The 18,095-nt window shown below is 43.4% G+C and overlaps 1 protein-coding gene across 2 annotated transcripts in view; it reads right to left on the bottom strand.

Annotated features, from left to right (window-relative positions):
• Positions 1-18,095, bottom strand: part of SLC8A1 (solute carrier family 8 member A1) — a 408,133-nt gene that overhangs the window by 337,297 nt on the left and 52,741 nt on the right. The window contains exon 1 of one of the 2 annotated variants that reach the window (XM_057740996.1): positions 11,210-11,380. The exons of the other annotated variant lie outside the window; for it this stretch is intronic. The gene's annotated coding sequence lies outside the window, so the exon portion shown is untranslated. Of the gene's footprint in view, positions 1-11,209; positions 11,381-18,095 lie in introns of those variants that run through there. 2 annotated transcript variants of the gene reach the window in all.

Below are 18,095 nucleotides of genomic sequence, written 5' to 3'. Positions count from 1 at the left end.
TGTTCATCACGTAACAAGGGAAAGATGATCCACTTGTGGGATCATCAGCTGAAATCTGAGGTCTGAAATCCCTCCAAAGTCATGGAATAATCTCAAGGTTGTTCCATTCAGTCAGGAAAAATGAAAATAGAGAATGAAATCCTAGCAGTGAACAAGCAAAACTAAAATAAAAGAGGGTAATACAGAAAGCTGGGGAGAATGATACTGAATTTTAACCTAACAAGTAAGTTAATACTTGGCTCTAATAACAATAAATCAATATTTTTTCAAGAATCTCAACACAGCCCATAAAGTTTCTGTGTTGGGGTCAAGATGTTATTTTTTCAAAAATTTTTTTAACTGGTAAGTAATCCAAAGAAATGGGAAAACAACACATTTATTCATGGGTTTGTCTGCCAAGCTTTTCTTAGCCACTAGTATGTGCCAGTTACTGTGTTTCAAAAATGAATAAGATAATATCCCCAAAGAAGCTCACATTCCAGTGGGACATTAAAAGGGTCAAGGCGTGAGTCCCCTTTCTGGAAGACAGAACCCTTCCATTACTAGGGAATCACAGAAGAGGAGACAGTTTCCAGGGATTCACACAGCGAGGTCATGACTACACCTGGATGCTCTCAAAGTGGACCACCTAGTTCTCAGGTTAACACACCTGGGATCTTGGGCTCATACAACCAGGCTTCTAGAAACCTCCAACTGTTCAGTGTACAGTCCTGCAACCAAAAGATCTCAAATGTAGTAAACTCTCAGAGGAGGGCCTTGGATCACCTCTTCTGTACTCTGAATCTTTCAGGGCCCTGTGTTGGACAATTGTAACTATTACAGTTAATAATTTGTTCACCATCCACCCTGAAGAGAAAGAGCAGCCTTTCTTTGATGTTCGACCTTACACACTGCAAAAAAAAAAAAAAAAAAAAAAAAAAAGGAGGTCATATGCATGCATTTATTTCTGGGTCACCAAAAAGATTTCCTACCTAAAAATATTTTCCACACTAGCTTGCTGACATTTCGCCTTCAGACACTTGTTTGAGTGAAGTATAGCCATCTTGGTATTTCTAGTTCTAGAGAGTGGACCATTCATTTGTTTCTCAAGCATTTATTGAATGGCTTCTATGTGCAAAGCCTCAGACCAAACTCTGTGGGGATCACAAAGATGATTGACTCAGGGTCCCTGCTCTGGATGAACTTACAGTCTTCCAGCAATCATTACTCAAATGACCATGAATAGGAGAAAGAATACAGAAAATTCCACAAAAGGAGGGGACTGGAAGGATGACAGAAGTCGAAGAGAGTGAGGACATTCCAGAAGGAAGAAATGATGTGACTAAAGGCATAGAACAATGCTTTTTCAACTTCAGGTCACCTAAGGATCATCCGGAAAATTCATTAAAATGCAGATACCTGGGCCCTATCATCAGATATGCAGTAGCTCTAAAGAGGAACCCCCAAATTTGAATTTTCACAAGCAGCCTGGTTGATTCTAATTTAGGCGGTCTTGGTATTGGCATGAAGGGTAGAAAGGCATGAAAGGCAGAACTGGTTAGGAGGGCAGAACTGGCATAAAGGGCATTGGACACGTTCAGCAAACACACACTGGAGAGCAGAGGACTTCAATAAGGTCCTTGATGGAAGGCAGTGCCTAAAAATTGGAAGATAGCATTTGTCGTAGTATCAATATGTTGGTGTGAAACAGTGCATGGGATGGGCGCTCATTGTCACAGACTGGGACTCCAGACAGTATCAAAATATGAAACCCCTTGGAGAGTGCATGTAGGAGATAAGAGAGAAGAGAGTAGAGAAAGATGGACCCTAAAAGGAGATCAACGGGGTCCCCCCAAAGAGGAGATTAAATCATTGGGAGTAACGTATACGTACTTCGTAATTTTGCTGAGGGATCGTTCTGCTTTCCTTAAGGAGAAACAGCTGAGGATGGCTAGGACCCTACATAGACACAGGACAAAGAACCAGATCCATGGAAGTCTTCAAAGACCTCCTAACCAGGTTCCATCCACAAGCCCTGAATGGAGGTTGACAATACGCAGAAACATAAATCGCAACCTGGAATCCTTAGGCGGTGAGGAAAGATGTGCTCCTTAAATAAGAGGCTTTGTATGCAGCCTCACCACTGCCCCTGCTCCCTTCAACTCAAGAGTAAATCTCTGCAATCACTCTTTTGGCTTTCTAGTCCCTCTTGGGACTCGGGATGTTTAATAGAGAATTCAATTTCAAGCCATGTGATAGGAACATGCAGGATGCCTTTTAAGGAAATCTTTTTTAACAAGGAAAAAGCTGGTTATGTGAGCAAGAGGCTGGTGAATTTCATCAGCTTTTTTCCCTGAGTCATTAAGCTTCATCTTCAAGTAGATTGCTTTTCGGGGGATGGGACCCTATCAACTGGAAGTTTGTAAAGTCTTTTAAATCTTCCTGCATAGACTCAAAGCACAATCCTTTAAAGAGTAAGATGCTCTTGAGGAGAACAGAAGTAGGAAGTAAAAAGAAATATTTTTTCTTAAAGAACTCAAGTTGATAGATGCTCACATAATGGTGATCCTTCATCAATATTCTGTTACAATTTTCTAAAGTTCCTGACAATATACACAGTGACGTGGCTCTAAAGCTGAATGTATACGTATGTACAACAAATCCATTTTTTAAATGGAAGCAGCTTAGATAGGAACTGACCAATGTTTTGTTTAGAGAAATAAACTGAGTAGCTTTCTGGGGGTGGGGGGGGGTGAAATATGAACTTTCTACACAAATCCCTGAGCACAATTTATGAAACATACAGTTTTGCTACTAGATAAGTCATCTAGTGAATATGTCCTTTAAACCAATCCCATACACCTATATTTGAAGAATTGTTTAAATATTGGCTTATGGTTTTAATGTCAGTAACGATGCCACAACTGTTATGTTTTTGTCTTTTTGTGATAGGTGAGAATGAGATAGGAGCTTCTGAAAAAGATAGAGAAAAAATTCAGTGGAGAAAGACTCATCATTTAATCATTTCTTTAACAAGTGAAGATAGTAACTCCCACCTATTAAGTCCTTGCTTAAACAAGGACAGGTTTCACCAGTATCAACGACTAATGAGAGAACATGCATTCATTTATTCAACACACACTGCATGTCTATTATGTGTCTGGCAAGGAATGGGGGGCTAGAACCACGAACTAATTAAATAACACACAATCTCTCTCTTCCCAGAATTTATTATGTTCATTTAAGTTGTTACCAAAAGACACATTTATTTAAATTGTTACAAAAAGAAGCATTTATTAATTGATAATTGATATGAAGGAAAAACACAGTCCTAAGAGAGTCAGTAATGGAGGACCTGACCTACTAGGGTATTAGGGAAGGCTTTGCTGATGAAACAGCATCTGAGCCAAAATTTTTTAAAAGACACTCAGCAGGAAGCCAGGCTAAAGGTTTCTGGAGTGCAAGGCCTTAGGCTGACACTTTTGCAATTACCCTTCTCTGTAATGGGATTACTCACAGACCTACCTTCTTAGATACACTGGGGTATGAGATCATGTTTAGAAAATACTGAAAACAGCTTCTGTAATTTATATGAGAATTTCCCCCTCTGAGGTCACAGTCGCACAGTGGAAACTAACTGCATTCTACTGCGCTGCTTGTTGGTCTAGAGGCCAGAAGAAATGGGCGCTGGTCTTGGCTCTCGCTGGACAGTCAGGTGGCCTTGGACAAGTCATTTTCCCTTTCTCAGCCTGATCTTTAAAATTGAGGAGCTTTGCTAATAACGCAAAACTATGATATTCTGATCCCTCACTTTGGCATTCAAGGTCATCATCCACAATAAATCACCTGTCTACCTTCCCGGGTTTACTGTTCCTGGTAGACAACTGACCCAAATATGCACCCTGTTTTCCTTTCTCATGCTTTTGTACCTGTCTTCCAGGACCCATCTTGAATTTCCAATTCCCCTTCAGAAAACCACTTTTTATTGCTAGGAAGTCCCCTAAAAGTCATCTAACGTTGCCCCTTCCCCCTTTCCCTACATGGAAAGTCAGGCATTGATAACTGAAAAGACTTTTTCAAAGCCACGCATCTCAGAAGTGACAGAGCTAGGCTCTAAAACAAGGTCTCTGAGTTTCTAGGCCAGCTCCCTTCACAGGACACCAACCCCAATTGCTCGAATTCCTGCAGCCCCCTAAGATAGCCTGTATCACTCACAGTCTGTGTCTCAAGAGTTGGAAACTATGGGCAACAGCTCAAATTTAGCCCACCACCTGTTTTTATAATGACTATTTATTTATTTTTTTTACATTTTGAAGTGATTGAAAAAAATTTAAAAAAATATTTCATGACATGACAATTATATGATGTTCAAATTTCAGTGTAAGTAAATAGTGTTTTATAGAACACAGCATGTGCATGCATTGAAGTACTGTCAATGGCTGTTTCATGCTATAACAGCACTGTTGAGGAGCTGTGAAAGACCCTGCAGTCCCCAAAGCCAAAAATATTTACTATGTGGCCCTTTAAAAAACAGTTTTGTGAGCTTTGGTGTACATCATCTTGTGTGTCCTTATCTTCCACTCTCCATGGCAACCTTCTGCAGTTAAGTCCACACAAAGGCACACAGGTAGGGACACTGCTCTCTCACCAGTCATCTCTCAAGTAGGAAAGACCAGTCCTCATTGAGCACTCATGTGCCAGAAGCAGTTCCAAATGTTGTACAAGTACTAGTGTATTATTCCTCAAAAAGTCTCATAAGGCTCTTTACTATCACTACTCCCATTTAATAGATGAAGAAAATGAGGCACAGAAAAGTTAAGGACCTTGCACACTGTTAAATATGCCATGTGTTGAATTCAAACACATATTAAAACTAACATGGTATGCCTGCTGAGCTGAGAGAACTTCGGTCTCAGTACCATAGGGTCCTTCGTCAATACCCTCGATCTAGAAGCAAAGTCATAGTTCTCTTTCCACCTGAGGAAGTCATTGTGAGACATCCAGGGACTCCTGAGGCCAGAAAACACAGGCACATTTCTGGAGGCCTTCTATAGTATCAAGGAAAAAAGGGAGATATGACTTTGGTGAAATGACTTCAGAGTCATAGATCTGGATTCAACTGTGTCCCATTTCACTCTCATCAAGTCATTTAATTTCATATAGTCTCCATTTGCTTATTTATTAAAAACAAACAAACAACAACAAAAAAACTAGATGACCTCTAATGTGTCTTCCAGAGCTAGCCTTGGGTCTAAGCAGCACAAGAATTGATAAAAGAGAAGTTCTAAAAAAGGGCCATGGACAGCTGCCTGGCCAGGAGAAGAAAGACAGCAAGGAGTCAGGGGAGAAAAGAGCCACCAACTGTGTCGACTCACAAATGTCAGCTCTAGAGGGCTCACAACCCCCAACATTTGAAAGGTGGATGATTTTGGAAGAGTGACGACCCGCAACTTCTGAGAGACACTTGATAGATGACTGAGTCCCTCCCCCAAGCGCTGTCCTCTTGCCCCTGGCTGATGGCACTCACTCTGGGGGTTCTACCATGCTGCAGAGAGGAAGGGAGGGCTGGCATGTAGAGTAAGCAGTCCAATTATCTAAGCCTGCTAACACTGAGCGCTACACATTGAACAGAGCAGAGCCAAACAGGACCTGGGTCCCGTGCTTTAGGGGGAAGCAGAAGTGAGGAGCTGGGAAAGTTCAAGGAAGAAACACCAGAGCCATTCGGTGCTCAAGAAAGAAAGAAAAACCACCTGTGACAGCAGAGAAACCATAACCCTCAGATTCGCACTTTCAGATCCACAGTTCCCATGGCAGGGTCATAACTGGGGCATGCAGCTCGTCTGAAGTCTGGAAATGGCCCTAACCTTGCTCGGGGGTGGTCCTTGTCATAAGTTAGCTGGGGCTGGTTTACATGTTTTAAAAATAGTGAGGCTTTATTTTCTAAGTCCTTTCACTCTTTGAGAACGAAGTAAAATGCCTCCTCCTCCATGAAGCCTTTTCCAACATTCTCTTCTTCCTCCCAGCTTTGAAGCACTGGGCTCATTAGATAGCTGCAGACATCTATCTCATTTGGCCCAACAGCCTCAAAAACTGCTACCATCACCTGTCCACTCTTGGACAACTTATTTAACTGAGCCATCATCTTCATCTTGAAGTTGGGACCAGGATGCTTCCTTGCAAAGGTATTAAGTGAGGAAGCACGTACAACGTGCTTAGACTGATGTCTGGAACATAATGGGTGTTCCGCAAACATCAAGTAACTCCTCTTCAGCATCTGCATTCTCTGAAAAGCCCAGCACAGTGCCTTGCATACACTGAGTGCTCAATAAATATCACAGGTGAGTTCAAGGAAATTGCTGAATCACTCTCTTGTCTGTTTGACTTCATCTCACATTGGATTCAACCAAGAAATTATTAAGTATTCTGACTTCACATGCAATGACACCGACAGAGTGATGACTTTTCTTGTCTTTTCTAAAAAATTAAGATGGACTTTAGTATTTACATGTATGTTTCTGTCTGTTACACATGCAAAAAACCATTTGTCTGAATGAGTATCACACTAGTTTTCTAGGTTACTGGTATGAATATTCCAAAATGATACAGTAGAAGCCATTCAAGATTTTAAGGATATTTTACACTAGGGGACATATTCTGCCCATTTCTCAGAAGACTTCAACAGGCTAAATTTTCAAGAAAGAGCAAACTTTTGTTAGTTTTGCTGCCCTGGAAGTAAAATCTCAGTGTGGCAGTTTCTCTTTGCCTCTGTGTGGCTACTCTCTACCCCAGCTTCAGTAGCTCAGTTCTCAGGCACTTCCCCACCAGAAGGGCCCTCTGGGGGCAAGAATTGGACAGCAACCTAGTTTCAAACTTCTTTCACTTCCACTGTATCTTCCTGTGTCCCAGACCCTCAGGACTTTTCTATCTGCCAGCTGATCTGATAAACCAGTCCAAGTTAATAAATGAACAGACGCGAAAGGTTTGTGAGAATGAGTGGTAGCTCTTCCCTAGGTAATCTCATTGCATTCTATTAGGAATCTACTAGATAGAATTATTTTATTCAAATGAATGTCTCTAATAGTGAGAATTTCTGATCCTACATTGGCAGATGGATAAATGCTTTGAACTCAGGGATGTTTCGTGTTTCTCAAATCACTTTCTAGACAGCTGCCTATAACGTATTTGCCCTGATCACAAACGCACTTCCACCACTCCAGCTGCTTTCCATCACTTTCTGACTTTTCTCCTTCCCCACATTCTCCTCCTCCTCCTGAAACTGGCTAGAAAGTTTCAGGTGAAGAGAAAATGGGAGTCTCGTGAACATTTTTCTATCCTGTTATTTACTGTACTCTCTTGGCTGCGCTGATCAAAGGACGATCACAGATGTAGACAGAGAACACTTAGGTTTCAATAGAGTTGTTAGCAAAGAGAGCCTACAAAAAACACTTGAGGCCACAAAGGGCTGCGAGCAACTGTCTTCCAAGTTGAGTCAACACACTAGCAAAAGGCGCCTGATCTCATTTGTATTCTCAACTGCTTGTGATGAAAACATGCCAGTAAGAGTAGTTTACCCTAGGAGTCTCCAGTGCAGAAAATGAGCTGCTTAATTTACGAACCCTATTGAGAACCTAGTCACTGATTAGTTGAAGTTTTCAAAACATGTGTTGTATAAAGTATTCTGTGAAGTGTGTGCGCAAGTGCAAGATCCTGAAGAGGATGGGAGGCAGGGAGGCGGAGAGAGAGCAGAGAAGAGGTGCAGACACATTCACTTACACACACATCTTTTGGAAGAGAAAAAAAGAAAACTGTAAATAATCCCACTGAACTTAATGAGGCCCCAATGGACTAGCCCTGAGTCCAAATCAAAATCTCAGAGGCAAGATTCTGAAAGCTCACTCTCCCAGAACCTAGTCCATCTCAATGGGTCGGAGAACACCTGACATTTACTTTCACTAAAGCTCAAGGACGTCTCCAGGGGATAGACCTCCCTTTGTTCGGAGAGAAAATTGGAAGCAGCTAGTTCAGCAATCCACGGGCTTCGTTAGCCCCAATTATCACTGAAAATTAGAATCAAAGTGATAAGCAGCTGAAGGAATGGAGTCTGAAATCTAGGGAAAGTCAAGGAGAACATTTGCCACAAGAGGGAGCAGGAGAATTTGATCAGATGGGAGACTATTTGGTAGAGGTTACAATGAGGGTCTGACCAGGAGGTGTGGACAATATTGGTAGACGTTTTGACAGGAGACATTTATCTCTTAGAGGAAACAAAAAAAAGAGGATGGAAGGATCAGGAAGAAGTGAGATCTCTGCATGGTGATTCCTAAGTTGTTAGCAAATGTAAAGCAACAATTTAATTTTTAGAGAAAAGCAACATACATACACAGTGCAAAAATATCAAACATGCAAGTTTTGTGCTCCACCATCCTCTTTTAATTGTGTATTTCTTTTTCCAGATATAATTTCTATTTCAATTTAGGCCTTGTTTATTCCCATGCTGATGGGACAGACTGCTAGCTTCTTACCTACATTTTCTCCCCCTACCTGAAGGCATCACAGAGAAAGGGCTTCTGTTACTGAACTGCAACACAAAAATCAGAGGGTACAGTCTTAAAATGCACTTACATTGGGAAAAAAACCGATCCATGAGCTAAATGCACGCTTTATACTTGATTTAAAGGGGGAATGCAACTTTGTTGGATCTACAGAGCTTTTCTCACCACTTCTTTTGTCAAAGAAACAGATTAAGTACTTACGGGGAAAGAACCATGCGTTTACTTTGTAAGATAAATAAAAGTCTATTTTTGTCTGATAAAAAACATGTTAAATATAGCTTGCTAACAAAATGCTGAAGCTCTCTTGGAATATTTTATTTTCAAAACGTAGTAAGTTTGAAAGAACAATGTAATTCCTGCAAATAGTCCTGTAGGTGTTACTGACTATTCCTCACCTTCCTTTTGTAATTTCATTTGGAGTTAAAGCACTGCTAGGGCCATGCCTTTTTCTTCCCTTTCATGGTCAACAAAAGGGTTATCTAGTACTTAATCTTAATCCAAAATGATACAATAGAAACCATTAAGTAGTAATGGTAAAGTAAACAAAAATAGTAGGCAGGTAGGTAGATAGATAGATACGCACATAGATATAAAACACAGCCTTCATATTCTTTTAATTCATTGCACTCCTCTTCTAGACCTGCTAAGCTTTCAAGACAGAGTAAATGAAGTCTGATTGTCATGGACACTTAACATCCTTAGCTGTCCCTGCACAGCTCAACAGTGAATAATAGTTTATCTCTGTCCAGTTTTTTTTTCTTTTTCCCTAGGAATTAATCATGCCATATTTAATAAAAGAGCCAGTTCAGGCGGAAAAAATCAAGGCTCCTTTTTTAGTAGGTGGGAGAAGTCATAGCTAAAAGCCCTCAGATCCAAATGGAATCCTTCAAGCAGGCAGAGTCCCTAAAATGAAAACCATTTAAGAAATCACAGCTTGCTTCTGATGAAATAAGTGAATCTTTCCCCACCTTCTCACTCACAAGGCCCCAAAGATGGAGCGAGCTAGCTCCCTCTTCCTTCCTCCTTTTTTTTCACGTGAGACTAACCTCACAATTAAGCAAGTTTAGCAAACCCATAGAGGTAAATCCAAGTAACACAGGATTTGAAAGAGGAACCTCAAAGCAGTCATTCCTATTCCGGCTTTGTTTTCTTGTCTGAAATGAATGAAACATCTAAATACATTTTCCTCCCTCTTTTCCTGACTTGCTGCAGGAGTAGCTCTAAGAAAGAGAAAACATAAGTGAGTGAGTGTGTATGCTGGGGGATGTACGTGGGAGGTATGCATTCAGAATCCCCTCCTGGTTGCTCCTCATTTCCCTTAGGAAATCTTCACACAGATGCTGGATTGTGGATGCTCATTTGCTCCTAGTTGGAGAGACTCAAGCTATGCCTTTAACCGGATCTGATCAGACTCTCCACCTACTCCACTAGCACCTCCATGATAGGGATGCCTGTACTGTCTTTACATCCGTCATTTTTTAAAAAGCTTCTTCCACTACACCTCCTACTGATATCCTTTTTTTTCTCTTTTTAGTCTTTACACCTCCAGCAGGACAAAGTTTGTATTGTTATGTTCACAACCACTAGTGGCTGACTAGCAGTAGAAAGAGAGCGCCAGCAAGGGAGCCAGGCAGAGGGGGGGTTAAACAGATACCTAGTGCAAAGCAGGACTTTCTTTCCAGCGACTGCGGACACCATGCACATTGCTTTCTTCACAAAATTCTTTGTTAAATTTGATCACTCTGCTCGCAACCCAACCATTGCCACTTTGTCTGGAGAGGGAAATACGAATTGCCAGCCCAAGCCATTCATCAGTCAACAGAATCCATGAGAGAAGGGGAATTTGAAAAACCAAGGATGCACACATACTGTATTTTTAAAAGCATCTCCTGGGCGGATTTGGTTTCTGTAGCCGACCGTCCACCCATAAGACCTCCCTCTCCTTCATTAAGGAGGAGCCAAGAAGGATATCCTCACATCTCAGAACACAGGCCATTTCCCCAAGAGCAAAGCTCCAGAGGCAGATAATGCAGCGGCAAAGTTCCCTTCGAGAATCTCCTGGGGAAAGATGCCTGCGCGTGCAGAATCCCCAACGCACGCTCGGGCAGAGCACCCAGCGTCTGGGACCCTGCAGCCCACTCCCCCGCATCATCTCTTCCTTGCCTGTCCCCCCGCCCCGGCCACACCTCCCTCTCTCCGCAGTCCGCGCTGAAGGAGCACCCAGGGCTGGCCAGAAAAGAGGAAGCTCGAGAGTGTGGCCTTGGGGAAGACCCCAGGGATTACCGGGAGGAGGGAATGACCGCCGAGCATAGCCCAGTGGGTGGGGACACCTGGATCCCCAGCAGCGCTGCATTCCGGGTGGACTTCGCTTCTTCGCGCCCTGAATCCTCAAGCCCAGCGCGGTGCAGGGTGCAGCATCTCTCCTTAGCAGCCCTTTCTTCCTCCGGCAGCCGGCACTGGCAGGCGGGCACATTCAATGCCCAGACGCACCAGCCCGAGCAATTTCACTCCCCCGAGAAGCGCGGACACCCCCAGAAAATGGGTAGGGACACACACACACACACAATTTAGGAGCCGGTTCTTTGCCAAAGCGGAGGGAAGTGTAGCCTTCGGAACAAATGGAAAATAGTTGGCGGTATCTGACCAAATCCCTTCTGCTGCCCATCAGAAGATCCTACCTGGTTTGGGAGAGTGTGGCTGGATCCCTCCCCAGTTCCTCCACGCTGGTAGGCAAGACGGAGCACTTCCCTCCTTTTAAATAGCTCCTGAGCTAGGAGAGGTCGCTCCCATCTTCGGGGGGAAGCACAAAGCGGGCGGCGGCGGGCAGGCTCCCGTGCAGCGCCGGCGCGAGCAGGAGCGGCGGCGGCGGCGGCGGCAGCGGGCAGCCGGTGCGCGCGGGCGGGAGGCAGCGCGGAGGCCGGGAGGCTGGGAGGGCCGGGGCCCGGGCGGCGCGCGCGCTCCCCTCCCTCCCTCCCTCCCGCGCACACTCGCCCGCCCGCCCGCCGCCCGCCACCAGCAGCCTCGCACTCGCTCTCACGCGCGCTCCGCCCCGCCGCCGCCGCCGGCGCCCCGGCCCCCCGCGCGCCCCCACCCCGGCGGCCTCCGGGCGAGTGGGGAGCAATTCCAGCCTCCCAGCCTCTGCGGCGGCGAAGGTTTGTCGCTGTCCTCCCGGCTCTCGGCCCCGCAGTGCGTTGCGGCCGCGCGCGCGCTAGCGCTCTCCCCGGCGCCCAGCCCGTGGATTACACGCGCAGACCGGCGCGGCAACTTTTCTCTACCACCTTCCTCGCCTCACCCGCAGAGAGAACCCCCAACCCCGGCTCGCCCACCCGTTTTTCACCTCTGAAATTGTTCATCCAGATGTATCTTTCTTTCTCCACTTCCTATCGCTCTGCTAAAGGAAGCTTTCTTATAGCAAAGGGATTCGGGGATGTATCAGTGATTTTCTCTGAAATTCTCACTCCGTGTTTTTCCTACTTATCAGACCTGCACAGCAATACGCTGGCTAGGAGCTGCTGACACCAGCAGATAAGGATGGGGCGGGGAGGGGAAGGGGGGTAATTCCCCAGCTAAGAACTCCGGAAGATTCTCCCTGTTGGTATTTGCCTCAAAGATTGCAGCTCACCTGGGAATAAAGACCAAGAGACTGTTTAATGTGAAAGCCCTGCAGCTTTTAAAACTACAGAGAGGAGTAAAAGCTGAGCATTAAGGTTAAGTTGGGAAAGATCTAATGCAGCAATCGACGAACCATTCATTGCCCTTTCCAAGAGAAGCATCATCATTGCCAATACATCACTTCGCCATAATTAATAAAGGAGCATTGCACCAGGCCCTTGCTCTCTTGACAGCTCATTCATCCTTACAAAACCTTAATGACTTGGCCGGATGAAAGGCTAGACCCACTGTGGAGTTCACAAACCTGGCTGCACATCAGACACACCTGGGAAGCTAGTTAAAAATGCAGATTGTAGCATCCTATCTCAACACTCTGATGTTGCTCTGAAGCCGGACTCCAAGTTAGTATTTTTAAAGCACGAGTTGATGTTCACCACGCGTGTGGTTTGCTAAAGTGTGGAGGATCAGGGGCAGCTATGTGTAGAGTGAGAGTGGGAGGGAATCCAAAGCACTAGATAGAAAGTTAAGGTTCTTCAGTAGGGTTTTCCCCCATACTTACAGCACAGCTCTGGGGTAGCCAGCCACAGGTAAAGAGAGATTCTTACTCCAGGAATCCCACCATTTGACTGTGAGGCAAAGAGCAGGAGGGATGGGAAAAGTAGCCCTCCTCTGCCTCTTTGCCAGTGGCTCTCAACTCTGACTGCACCTCAGAATCTCCTGGGGAGCTTTTAAAAATCCCAGTGCTTAGGCCACACCCCAGACAGAGTAGCTTGGACTCTCTGGGGGTGGGACCTGGACATCAGTAATTATTTCTAAGTTTTCCTGGTTGATGCCTATGTGTAACCAAGGTTGAGAACCCTGTTCTAGGCCAGTGCTCCTCAAACGTGAATGTGCATATGAATCACCTGGAGACTGCAGTTTCTTATGCAGTAGATCTGAAACAGGCCTGTTATCTGCATTTCTAGCAAACTCACAAATGATGGTGATGCTGCCTGAATGAGAACCACTCTTTAATTAGCAGGGGCTTGTCGCTTCCTCCTAGTGGTTGTGGACACTCAGCTTGACAGAGGAAACGTCAGGCTTCTTCTTGTCTTGTATATTCCCAGGAATCATTACTCCCTAAGAACATTTTCCTTTCCTCTGCTAGGGGTTAGACTTTCTTGGAAGCCACTCTCCATGCAAACTTTTTGTTAGGCTGCACTGACCAATGGGTGTGAACAGAATGACATGGGGAGATGCAGGAGGTCACCACCCCTCTGTTAGCATATGTCCTCAGCCAAAAATTACTTACAGTCCTGACTTCGAGTGAGAGAGGCAGACATTTGGCTCACACTCAAGGAAAGGGGCTTGCAGAGAAAAGTGGCTACTTTGTAAATGACACTGAGAAAGGCATATAACTAAAGACTCCACCCATAGGAAATAGGACAAAGCTAACTGAAGGGATTGAATGGAGGCACTAAATGAAAATGTGAGTGGACTACATCTCGTTGGAATGGATTTTGTAGAAAGGGTGAGGCCTGTTATTGCTATTGTGGACCACTTAGTGAAAGCACAGATTTTCTTGAAAGTGTAAGCATGCTTGTGACATGGGGTGATAAAAGCCCTATTCCTAAATATATGTATTCCAGTAGTGCCCCAAATCCATCTTGTCAGCAGCTGAGAAGGCATTAAGATGACTTCTTGGTTCTCTTTATTCCTCTTTTGTTCCCCAATTTAGACTGATATTTAAGTTAATTTGGATATCCGGGGACGGGGGAGGGGGGGGAACTACATGAAGTGGTCTTCTCTATTACCTAGAACCATTAAAAGGTAGCCTGGTGCAGTGATTTGGCACCATTTTCCATTTGGCTCAATTTCTGACTCCCCTAATTTTTTTTTTTCCTTTCATTTCTCATTAAAGGCATTTTTATAAGGGTTCCAGGCCCCCAAGGCAAATCAAACCTTTTGCTCCCTCCTAAATGTCATACATGACTGGATTTTTATTACAAGAATTATCAAAGGCTACATCACTGCCACAAAGCTCTAGGTAAGGAAATAGGCTGCTACAGGCTCTGACATTGGAAAGAAAAAATATTGTATGTAGGAAGGTGGTGATTTATATTCCAATGGCAATACTATTTCCTAATTGTATTCTTGCATACTGAATGCCATTCTTTCCTTTGGACTGAAGAATCAGTTATGGGCCTCCACTGTTATCTACCCAAAGCAGTTGGCATGACCATTTTGTGGACTCCACAGGGATATCACTAAGATTTGATATATTCTAAAGGTGGTTCAGATTTTCATGAACTATTTGCCTGCAAACCTTCAGGGGATCTTTTAGCACACTCATTTTCAAACCAAATGAAAATGTTGTGAATTAGGCCAGTCTACAGAAAAACTAGACATGTGATCAGGGGTACCCTATATTTTATTTTTAATAGTTAATATCATATTAAAACAGTCAACACTTTTTCATCATGGGGAAAACAAGTACTTCGTTGTAATTTCTTTCAGTTTTACAGTACTTTGAATTACTTAGGTCAGAGGTACTATCAATGTTTGTTTTGTTTTTTGTTTTCAGTGCTTGGAGCACCTTCCTCGTGTTAATATAGCTCTGGTTTATTCCCACCTCATTTCCTACTCTGCCTGTCTTCCCCAGTCACTCATCAGCTCCTTCGCAGGTTCAGGCTGATACTGAGTTCTACATAAGAAAAAAGCATGCTAGCATCTGCAGCCTGGCCAGCAAAAGAGTGGAGCTTAGCATTAGCCATTTTCCTACACCCAGGAACTTCAGGTGAACCGCTGGACCAGGTTTTGTTTGCTGCTGATTGGATCCAGGATTTTTGCTTCAAGGGTGACTGTGGGGATCCTTAGTGACTTCTAAGTGCTATTTTTCCTCCTCCCTGGGGTCTTGTTCCTGCAGTTAAATATTTACTTCTCAATTTTGTTTTGACCAGTTGAACCCCATCTAGTCAGTGGCCCCTGCTGGTGGGTGGGAGCAGCCTTCCCAGTAGACTTAAAGTTATAACCCATCCTTCCTCAGTGGTCCGTCACTGTAAAATCATCCACTTCCTCTGAATCTGTCACAGTCTTTGGACACCAGAGGTCTGCACGTCTACATTTGAGGAACTTATAGTCAACGGTTGGGCTTGTGCAAATTCTGACACTTTCATTTTCCATTTCTGCCCCTTAGAGCACTGAAGACATTATCCAGTTTGTACCCCAAAACCTTACCAATGATGAGGTCACAAGTCAGTAACGCAATGACAGAATCATTATCTAGGTCAACTCGTGGGTCAGAAAAGAACAGACTGGAATCAAGGCTTTGGAGTCAGACTATCTGAGTTTGAATCTCACCTCTGGCTATACAGCCTTGAGAAGTTTTTTAACCTCCCTGAGTCACAATATCTTTGTCTGGAAAACCTAGATCATAAATCTCCTTCAAGAAATTATGAAATGAATAAAATGTATTAGTGTACTTGACATAGTTCCTGATCATAGTAATTAGTAAATGTTATTGTTATTATTGGTAAATTTCCATAAAAATGAGGTATATAAAGTAAAAAAAAATTCTATATAATTGGGTTCAACATATTCAGGCCATCGCATTACTCATAATGATTATGCTATGGTTTTTGTTATGCAGATTATACAGTGAATAATCCAGGAAAGCGGACACCCCTATAGTACAAGAGTACTTTCCCTCTCTGTAATGAAAGTATTGCTTGTGCACTTTCTGATTTTGTAAGTACAGAGTGTGGTTATGTGGTCCATAAAAGGGGTACCCCATTCTAGCTGCATCGCAGTATTTCTTTTCCTGTATGTTCGTCTTTTCCTGTGATCCCTTCTCTATTATAATCTGAAGGTTTAATTTCCAATGGAGCCATTTTAAACAAATTCCACTCCAAGGAAGATTTTGCTTGTCACATAAATTTTCTTAACTGGGGACCTTATCTAGAGGACATAAACTTTTTCTCTAAGTTTACACAAACTCAACATCCATTCAAGGACTTCATCAATAGGGGCTCAAGATGAACTCCCCGGGGTCCTCTGCACTGGGCAGTTGTTCCTCAAAATCCAGTTTGAAGCAGTGTCCCTGAGATTGTACTTCAGCTTTTTCAATAAATCTCTTTTCTTTGGCATTGTCTATGATCTATAGCTCCCTCACTGCATCTTCAACTGCTGGCCACTGATTAGAATCTTCTGAGAACTGTCAATGTTTTAGTGGTGACCACAGTACCCAGACAGTAGCCCTTGAAAATGGTCATAACAAAGATACCTGGGGGGGAAATGGACTGAATTTATGGGTGTCTTAATCCATGGTTTTAATGCAGCTGATTCTGCTACCACTGCAATTGTCTGGAAATAATGACACTATGTTCTTGTTTTTTTAAAAATTCAGAATCTTATATAGCGTGACCTAAAGAGTCCTTAGCAATTATGAGTAAGAAAAGTTCAGAAACTACATTCTATTTTCTCTTTCTTTTAAAATATTATCCTGTCACACAAAAGTCTTAGCCATCTTTGGATTTGTTTAAGAATTTCTGCGAAGGCAGACCAAAACAGATGTTCGTTATGTAGATATTAAAATTATTTATTAAAATTATTTGACATCTACAACCTAAATTTTAGATAAGAAATCCTTATGAGCTAAGGAGGGAATTATGGTTACCCTCATTTTACAAGTTGAGAAAGTACAAAAAGATTTGCCCAACCCTGACTGCACATAAGAATCAGTTGTGTTGTTTCAAAATAATACTGAAGCCCAGGGCCACTCCTGGACATTCTGCTCCCACTGGTCTGAAGTAGAGTATGGAAACTGGCATTTTTTAAAGTTCCCTGGTTTGTTCTAGGTTCAGCCAGAGCTGAGAACCATGGGGCTAAGATCAAGTAGCTAGCTAGTGGTAAAGGCAAGTGAAAAAAATCCCCTTACGTCTGCCATAACGCTGTTTCTATTCTGCTGCTGCATCGAACATTGGTATTTAACAAAATATAAAAATGGGGACTCTTCTTGGAAATTTAAGAGAACTTACAATTGTTTAAGGGCCTTTTTTGAGTCTGTAAGAGACACAAGTGGGTACTGTAATTGACCTGATGAAGATAGATGAGCAGATTGGAAGGGATGATCAAGAAAGTCAAGTCCAAGACTGCAGGGCCTCTTTCTGTCTTTTTGAACAGTCAGACCCCAGCATCTAGAGCAGTGTTCGGGTTCATGGTAGATGAATTAACAAAGCACATACTGTCCCCTGTAGGGGGACAGGCCTATGTGGACAAAAGATGGGTTTGGGTTATAGGGTAAACACTTTGGCCCTGTCCAGTGCAAATTGCAACTTAATAGCAATCATCTACTCCTAGTTATAGTGCAGGCCCTAGTTAGCAACTGACCTAGTCACCATATCCACACCCACAGTCCTGCCTGGCCACCTGCTCTGTGATGACAGACAGATTGTCTGTGACATTGCAGGAGGCCAGACCACCCAGAGATGGCAATCTGACCGAGCCTCAGGCTTGAGCCTGTAAGCTGACCCCTTGTCAGTTATCTCAGCAATTACTTATAAGCTCTTGAATGACCCAGTTTGTAAGCATGTCAGAGGATCTTTTATTTCCTGTTAAGAGGGGTTCTTTAGGCATGTATTGTATAGACATTGTGCTTATTTTATCATTTATTATTTTTCAAAAATCAAGGAAACAGTGAAGTGCCTGAGAGGGTCAAAATCAGTCATTAAGCAACTCTAATTAAAAGCAAAAAGCTGAGGAGAACAGAAACGGGGTGGGGGGGGGTGAGGGGAAGCTGGAACGAAGTGGGAGAGTAGCATTGACATATGTACACTACCAAATGTAAAATAGATGGCTCATGGGAAGCAACTGCATAACACAGATAGCTCAATTCGATTATTGATGATGCCCTAGAGGGGTGGGATAGAGAGGATGGGAGGGAGGCTCAAGAGGGAGGTGATATGGGGATATATG

Source organism: Hippopotamus amphibius, chromosome 7 (assembly GCF_030028045.1).
Source record: "Hippopotamus amphibius kiboko isolate mHipAmp2 chromosome 7, mHipAmp2.hap2, whole genome shotgun sequence".
Lineage (NCBI taxonomy): Eukaryota > Metazoa > Chordata > Mammalia > Artiodactyla > Hippopotamidae > Hippopotamus > Hippopotamus amphibius.
The sequence above is the reverse complement of the archived record's forward strand: the minus strand, read 5'-3'. Positions and strand labels throughout refer to the sequence as shown.